A 9134-nucleotide genomic window follows, 5' to 3' on the forward strand; every position below is an offset into this window, starting at 1 on the left:
CCTCGATCTCATCTGTCTCACCGCCGACCTTGCCCACGTCCTGCCTCTGGTCTGGAACACCCTCCATCCTCAAATCCAACAGACACTATTCCCTCCCACTTCAAAGCCTTACTGAAGGCACATATCCTCCAAGATATGTTCCCAGACTAAGCCCCACTTTTCCTCACCTCCCACTCCCTTCTGTACCTCCCAGACTTGCTGCCTTTGCTCTTCCTCACTCCCAGCCCCAAAGCACTTATGTACATATTTGTAATTTTATTTATTACTTTGCTCTTCCCCTCTCCAAGCCCCAAATCATTTATGTACATATCTGTAATTTGATTTATTTGTAATGATGTCTGCCTTTCCTATGCTAGTCTCTAAGCTTATTGTGGTCAGGGAGCATCACTGTTAATTGTTGCATTGTACTTTCCCAAACGCTTAGAAAAGTGCTCTGCACACAGTAAGTGCTCAATAAATATGACTGAACGAATGAATGGGCCTTCAGCATGGACTACCTGTGGAGCAAATGGATGCACACAACTTTTCCTTCTAGACTGTGACCCCATTATTGGGTAGGGATTGTATCTATTTGTTGTTGAATTGTAGTTTCCAAGAGCTTAGTACAGTGCTCTGCATGCAGTCAGTGCTCAATAAATGCAATTGAATGAATGGTCAATTACCATCTTAGGCTCTGTAAAGTCATATCCATCAATCAATGGTATTTATTGAGCACTTACTGTGTGCCTATACTAAGCACTCGGGAGAATACAATACTGCAGAGTTGGTAGACATGGTCCCTGCCCACAGTATCAGTAAAAATTGGAAAGCCAGTAATTTTCCACACTGCTTGTAGAAATCATTCTCAGCAGTTAGCAACTCTATCACCAATAATCCTAAACTAAAAAATAGGTTGAATTAGAACTAGATCTAATATCATTATCTAGGTCTCTTAAAGTTTTGGGAAAAAGTCTGACGGTACAATCTGGAGAAAGAGAGAAAATAAGATTTCAAACACTCTCATTGCCCCGGGAGCAACAAAGTCATCTCTGTCCCTTCAGATGTCTGGAAACCCATGAGGGACAGGGACTTTGCCCAATCTGATTATTTTGTATCTTCCCCATGCTTAACACAGTGTTTGGTATATAGTAAGCACTTAACATGAACCACAATAGTTGTGACATTATTGTTATTATTCATATGATGATGATGATTCCTGAAATGGACATTTCCAGTACTTACAATCTCACATTTCCTCCTGCCTTCAAGATCTATCTGCTTGCATGTCCCACAGACACCTCAAATTAAACATGTCCAAAACTGAACTCCTATTCTTCCCACTCAAACCGTCTTTCCCCGTCTTTCCCAGCACTGTGGACAACACCATTATCCTCGCTATCTCACAAGCCCATAACCTTGGTGTTGTCCTCAACTCATAATAATAATAATGGTAACGATAATAATAATTGTTGAATTTATTAAGTGCTTATTATGTGCAAGCAAATCATGTTATTCTTTGTCTAACACCATCCTAGAGACTTTCCCCAACTAAGCCCTCATTTCTTCTTATCCCACTGTCTTCTGAATCACCCTTGCACTAATGATGATGATGATAATAATAATAATAATGGTACTTGTTTAGGCTCACTCTATGTCAAGCACTATTCTAAGCGCTGGGGTAGATACAAGTTAATCAGGTTGGACACAGTCCTTGTCCCACATGGGGCTCACAGTCTCAATCCCCATTTGACAGATGAGGTAATTGATGCCCAGAGAAGTGAATTGAGTTGCTCAAGGTTACACAGCAGACAAGTGGCAGAGCCAGGATTAGAACCCCTGACCTCCAACTCTCAGGCCCATGCTCTATCCACTATGCCAAATTGCACTTGGATTTGCTCCCTTATTCACCCCTCCTTAAGGCCAAAGCACTTAAGTACGTACCTGTCTCCCTCTCTAGATTTTAAGCTCATTGTGTTCAGCGGAAGTGTCTACTAACTCTGTTAGTTATAATGTCCCAAAAGCTAAGAACAGTGCTCTGCACTAAGTGCTCAATGAAAACAATTCATTAATTGACTAAAATATAAGGAGCCAACGTTTATGATACAAAAGCTCATTTTATTGCCTTGAAACAAACAACAATGGTCTCTCTATTCCATGGTTAGCATCCTACCCACTGAGCAACTTTTCTCAAGCAGTACCTGGCAAAACCCTCTCTGCATTTCCAGAGAAATCTTTTAAAGGTTACATGGGAAGCACCTAGATGAGGGTTTCTTGTGTACAAATAGAGGACACGATTCGTGGTTTTTGGGAAGACGGTGATAACAAAGGTGATTTTTTCCAATTTTTATTTGAAGGCTTTAGCGGGGAAGTACGGGGAGTCTTTTTAAGTCATTAGAGGTAAGTACTTCTGAAAGTCCTACCATCTTGAAAACTATTTACCTGGCCTTCTCTGTAGAGTAATCAATCAATGAATGGTCATTACTGAGTGCTTACTGCATGCAGAATATGGTATGAAGTCCTTGAGAAAATACAATTAAGTATACACAATTCCTGCCCACAAGGAGTTTAAAATCTAGGAGAGGAAGCAGACATTAAAATAAGTAACAGGTAGGGGAAGCGACTGAGTATAAAGATATGTTTATAAGTACTTTGGAAAAGGTAGTTGGGGTGAATTACAGTAAGAGCTTAGGGGTGGGGAAGGAGATGAGAAATTAGTCAGGGAAGGCTTCCTGGATGAGACATGATTTAAGCAGGGCTTCAAAAATGAAGAGAACAGTGGTCGATTGGATATGAAGGCAGCAGAGGTTCCAGGAAGGAGGGAAAGGATGAGGCGGGAGTTTATGGTGACAGTAACCACTGGTTCAACCTAAAGCCTGGATTAACCTCTTAACCCTAACCAGGAGAGCTTGAAGAATTAGAAGAAATGAAAATATCTGGGTCCATTCAATATCTGGCTTCTTTTCAAAAACTAGTCATAACTCTAGCATAACGGAAGATTGGATAGTGCCTGTATTGAGAAATGGAGGGTTTCTACCCTCAAATTTCTTACAAATCGAAGAAACAATTATCTAACAGATTAGAAAAAGAGAAAAAGCTAACCCAGTAATTAACATTAATACATTTCTGATAAATAAATTTCAAATTTTCTTGAGGTATTATTATTCCCCAATTGCTAGAGTTAAGATTTCTCTTTTTTTCATGCCTAGTAAGAGTTTGTTCCCTGTAGCTAACATCCCATTTGGGAATGATTATACAATGCAGTTACAAAGGTATATGTTATGGTTACAAAAAATACTTTTTTAAAAAAACTTCACATAGACGTGATAAGCTAAAATGAATTACAGGATTAGCATCAAATACAAACAATAGGAAATAAACATACTTTGGAGACTTTCATGTCAAAAGTTCACAATATTTCTGTCTGCTAAATCACATTTAAACAAAGAAGAGTCTAAAGACGTCAAGTGCATTTTAAGAATTGAAACGATCTCTTAGCTCAGATGACGCCACTGTGAACCATCTAAATTTATATCTATTATCCCTGTTGCGGACTTAATGCTGTTACCAAGCCATGCACAGATATTCAGATTTTTGTTTTTCCTGTCACCATGAAGGTTATCTCCTTGGTCGCTTTCAAAAATCAGGTGACAACCATTTCCCACGATGCTTGAAAGCCTGTCAAGCTGTCCGTCAAGCCTGTCACCTGACCAATCGTTCCCATGGTTCTTTTAGACTTCTAGTATGATAAATTGAAAGGCACTATTATCTGCCCCTTGTGAAGAGGAACTGTTTAGGCTTTGATAAGATATCACCAGTCCCAGGTGAAAGGAGGCTGACAGCACATCAAGGCAAAACAACACGTGGAAACAGTGAACATGAGAACACAAGGTTTACAAACATCTGTTGTCATTATTTATTACTCCTTTGATTTAAGTTTCATCCTTAATCAATTCAATATTTTACTTCCCCGCTCGCAAGTCACGACTGCTGCTCTATTTATCTGTAAGGAATAAACCTTCAAATAGGAGAGAGATTTTTACTAAAGCCTACCTTTTCCATAAAAGCTGCACATTTTCCACCTTGAGACTGACATACTCAGGGGTTATGGTGGTGCTACCATTTCATTATTTGACACATGAAGAATGGAAAATATGCATCAATATATTGATTGATTTTAATGATTGTATTATAATAATAATAATGATAAGCATAAAAATGACATTTATTAGGTGATGGCTATGTGCCAAGCACTGTACTGAGCACAAGGGTAGCTACTACCCTTGTGTAGGGGAAGCAGCGTGGCTCAGTGGAAAGATCACGGTCTTTGGAGTCAGAGGTCATGGGTTCAAATCCCGGCTCTACCACTTGTCAGCTGTGTGACTGTGGGCAAGTCACTTAACTTCTCTGTGCCTCAGTTACCTCATCTGTAAAAATGGGGATTAAGACTGTGAGCCCCACGTGGGACAACCTGATCACCTTGTAAACTCCCCAGCGCTTAGAACAGTGCTTTGCACATAGTAAGCGCTTAATAAATGCCATTATTATTATTATTATTATTATTATTACTAGATAATCAGTTCAGCATAATTGTTAATAGTCTGTTAAGAAAAGGCTATTGAGCTTCTGATAGTCCAAATTTAGTAAGATATTGTTTTAGAGTTTTTTTAATTATTAACATGGTTTTGAGATTTCATGAGGATGTGACTGTTGAAGTGTTTGACTTCAATAAATGCTGTGAATAAATATCTTCCATCGATCGATTTATTGATTCAATATCAAAGTGTTCTGAAACTATATGAACCTTTGATCTCTGAATAAAGTGTTCTGACAGAAGGAAAGGCACCCAATATTTTCTGTTTTGGAAAAAGAAAACTTATAAATGTACAGAGAACTGGGGAGAGGACAGAAGTAAAGACAATGAGAGACAAACTTGTAAAAAGGTTGAAATCCAAAGTAGGAATTAACTGAAGTTAAGATATTTGGTGCTAAATTCCTGGCTACTTCCATACAAGCATGATTTCACTTTCTTTTAGAATTAATAAGGAACCCTTTTAGTTTTCATATGTGTGATAAACCAATATTTTCCATCAGCATAATCTTCTTACTATTCATTGCTATATGTGCCATATAGAAACTCCAGATGACAGATTTTAACTGCTGCTGCCTTTGCTCACATACCATCATTATAAGAACACCTGAATTATCCTCCGGAGACCTCGCAGGAAAATAATTTGTTGTTATTTATTATGGATTTTAGAAGAATAAAAGTACAGTAGTTGGTTGCTAACATCACCACCTTGTGTACAAATATTTTTTTGCATGCGGTTTCATAGTGTCATTAAGCAGTATTGTAATTTCATTAAACAGCAATGTAGCATCTCGATTATAGGGGAGCATTTAAATAATTTTGTAAATCAAAATCTGAAAAAAATCAACCCATGATTTATTTTTATTCTTTAGTGCTTGTTTAACCATATAACACTCCTGTGCTGAAGCATAAAAAGCAAAAATGCCCAATGCACTAAAGGTCTTAAATCTTAGAAGCTGAATATTAAAGAAACAATAGCTAAACAGTTGTCGAGTAAACATTTTTTTTAAAAAAACTAGGATCCTCCAAGTCATTCAGATTCAAGTACAGACAAATTTGTAAGTTTTTATTCTAGTTGATGGAACCCCTCTTCTGATTCTTACATGTATTGCTTATATGTTTCATCCTCATCCAATTAGGATCAGCAATAGGCAACTCTCCTGAAGCCACAAGTCCAGTCTTTCAGCACAGTACCCTAAATGTGCGTTTATTAAGACTCTGTCACCATTTACGAGTACTTTTACAGAGGCTTATTTAAATAGCAGTGACCAGAGAAGCCCCAGTACATTAGCGTTCTCCATTAGCTTCCAAGTACACAAGTAACTTCACATTCAATAAGGTAGAACAGTGACTAGAGTGGAATGAACCAGAAATCTCGTAAGTTTTCTACAGCAACATGGAAAAAACACAGACGAAAGACATTTGATCCACTGGGATAGCTCTCAGTAATGGACTCCATTTTCAAGATTAGTCATTGGCACAAGTCAGATGAATTTGGAATATTATCACTTTTCTAAAGTGAACACAGTGTCACCATTTATTTATGTTCTTTCCAGGCCCTAGTCCCTCATCAGTTCTTCTATGACAAGAGCAAAGAGAAGGCCATAGATAGGACTCAACATTAGCATTTATGAAATACATAACAAATAGCATTAATGGATTCCCAGGAGATGATAGCCCATCTAAAATGCTTTGGTAAATCAGGAAACATATTCATAAACCTGCAACAAGACTTGGATCTATCCAATAATACAAATACTAGTACTACTACTACTACTACTAATAATGGTATTTGTTAAGTGCTTACTTTGTGCCAGAAAGTATACTAAAGTTCTGGGGAAGATCCAGATAGTCAGTTTGGACATAATCCCTGTCCCACATGTGGCTTATAGTTTAAGGAGAAATGACAGCAGTTAGGATATTAGACCAGTCCTCTCTTGCTTTATTATTATTGTGTTTGTTAAGCACTTACTATGTGTCAAGCAACGTATTAAGTGCTGAGGTAGATACAGGATAATCAGGTCCCACAGGGGGCTCACAGTCTTAAATAATAATAATAATAATAATAATGGTATTTGTTAAGCGCTTACTATGTTCCAAGCACTGTTCTAAGTGCTGGGGTAGATACAAGGTCATCAGGTTGTCCCATGCGGGGCTCTCAGTCTTAATCCCCATTTCACAGATGAGGGAACTGAGGCCCAGAGAAGTTAAGTGAATTGCCCAAGGTTACCCAGCAGACAAGTGGCAGAGCCAGGATTAGAACCCACAACCTCTGACTCCGAAGCAGGGTTTTTTTCCACTGAGCTATGCTGCTTCTCTAATAAAGAGATAAGGGGAAGAGCAGGTACTGAATCCCCATTTTGAAGATGAGGGAACCAAGTTTTAGAGAAATTAAAAGACTTGCCCAAGGCAACACAGCAGACAAATGGCAGAGCCAGGGTTAGAACCCAGATCCTTCTGGCTCCCAGATCCGAGGTCTTTCCACTAGGCTACACTGATTTAACTCTGCCCTTTACTCTGTCCTGCAACAATATTTCTCCACCCTTATGGACTCCCATGCCCATTGCCCACATCAGCTCTTTCAGACATTCAACTCCCTCCTGAAATCCCCTGTCCCCTTACTTGCCCAATCTCTTGCCCCTAATGAACTTGCCACCTATTTCACTGCTCAAATTGAGACCACTATCTCCCCTGCACCTCCCCAGTCCCAACCCATCTCTTTTATTGTCCCATCCTTCTCAGCAGTACCTCAGGAGATCTCTCAACACCTCTTAAAACCTACCCCTTCCACTTGAGCCTCCAACTCCATTCTTTTGCATCTTTTTTGAAACACTTGCCCTTTCCCTTCTTCCCACTCTGTCAGCCAGCTTCACCTGCTCGCCTTGAAATGGCTCCTTCCCCTCTTTCAGACATGCCCATGTATCCCCTACCTTGATAAAAAAATCTTCCTTGAACAAACAGCAGCGTTCATTAATTATCCCATCTCTCTCCTACAATTCCTCTCAAAACTCCTTGGACAAATTGTGTGCACCTCCCTCCTCCACCTCCTCTTCTCCAGTTCTCTCTTTGGCTCCCACCACTCTAGCTTCCCACCCCTCTACTCCCCAGAAACTACTCTCTCTAAGGTCACCAATGACCTCCTTCTTGCCAAATATAACTGCCTCTTTTCCATCCTAATCCTCCTTGACCTCTCGGCTGCCTTCAACGCTGGGAATATCTATTATCTATATTATCTATCTAGCCTTCTCAGGGCTGCACCTGGGGAGTTTCCAGTACTCTACCAGTCTCGGCTACGGGAGGGAGAGTCAAGTAGAGGCCTGTCCATTCCATTCCTAGCTTGGGCAGTGGCTAGCGAGTGGAAGACAATCTGGTATAAGTCAAAACTCACCCCTGCAGGGCAGCAGTGACATGGGAGAGAGTCAAGTGTGGAGGCTCGAGTTTACTGTGCGGAAGGCGTTAATGATAAACCACTTCCATATTTTTACCAAGAAAACTCTACGGATACACTACCGGAATGATTGCAGATGGAGTGCGGGGTGTTCTGGGAGAGATGCATCTGTGGTGTTGCTATGGGTCGAAATGACTCGATGGCATAAGAGAAGACTAGATATTATCTATCTGTCACTGATACTGTCCTCTCCTAGTTCTCTTCCTATTTATCTGATTCCTCCTTCTCAGTCTCTTTCACATGCTCCTTTTCTGTCTCTCACCCTCTAACTAATGGTATTTGTTAAGCGCTGAGTACTAAGTACATAATAACAAATATCATTAAAAGCAACAACAACAAAAACTAGGCCCTTAGTAGTCTACATCTGTTCTCTTCTCAGTACATGCACTCCCTTGGAGAACTATTAGCTTCCACAGCCTCCACTACTATCTCCATGTGGATGATTCCCAAATCTACTTTTCCAGTCCTGACCTCTCTCTTCCTCTATGGTCTCACATTTTCTCCTGTCTTCAGGACATATCTACTTTGGTGTCCCCTGGAGTTTTCAAACTTAATATGTCCACAATGGAACCAAACCCTCTCCTCCTTGAGATTTTCCAAACACTACAGACAACATCATCCTCTGTTTCATAAGTCCATGACCTTGCATTATCCTGGACTCATCTCTCTCATTCAACCCTCCTATTCAGCCTATTACCCAAATCTTGCCCCTTCTTCTCCATCCAAACTGCTACCACGCTGGTTCAAGCAGTTATTATAGCCCACCTTGTCTACTGCATCAGCCTCCCTGCTGACCTCGCTGCCTTCTGCCTCTTGCATCTCCAGTCCATACTTCACACTGCTGCATGGATTTGCTTCCTATTTTTCAAATACCTCCATTGGTGGCCTAGCCATCTCCTCATGAATGGAAACTCCTTACAATAGCCACTAAATCAACTCTCCTCAGTCCTACCTTACCTGGCTAACCTCTTACCAAAATTAAGCCTGTACAATTGGCTCCTCTAATACTAACCTACCCTGTATCTTGATCTTATCTATCTTGCCACTGATCCCTTGCCTGTATATTCCATTTGGACTGAAATTCCATCCACCTTGATATCCAACAGATCAACACCTTCC

At 40.1% G+C, this 9134-nt stretch overlaps 1 non-coding gene across 1 annotated transcript; it reads left to right on the forward strand.

Annotated features, from left to right (window-relative positions):
* The first annotated feature begins 7807 nt into the window (after positions 1–7807).
* Positions 7808–7945, forward strand: LOC119933797. Its single transcript, XR_005452672.1, has one exon. It is a non-coding gene; the product is annotated as a small nucleolar RNA SNORA7 (small nucleolar RNA).
* The last annotated feature ends 1189 nt before the right edge of the window (positions 7946–9134 follow it).

Source organism: Tachyglossus aculeatus, chromosome 1 (genome assembly GCF_015852505.1).
Source record: "Tachyglossus aculeatus isolate mTacAcu1 chromosome 1, mTacAcu1.pri, whole genome shotgun sequence".
Taxonomy (NCBI): domain Eukaryota; kingdom Metazoa; phylum Chordata; class Mammalia; order Monotremata; family Tachyglossidae; genus Tachyglossus; species Tachyglossus aculeatus.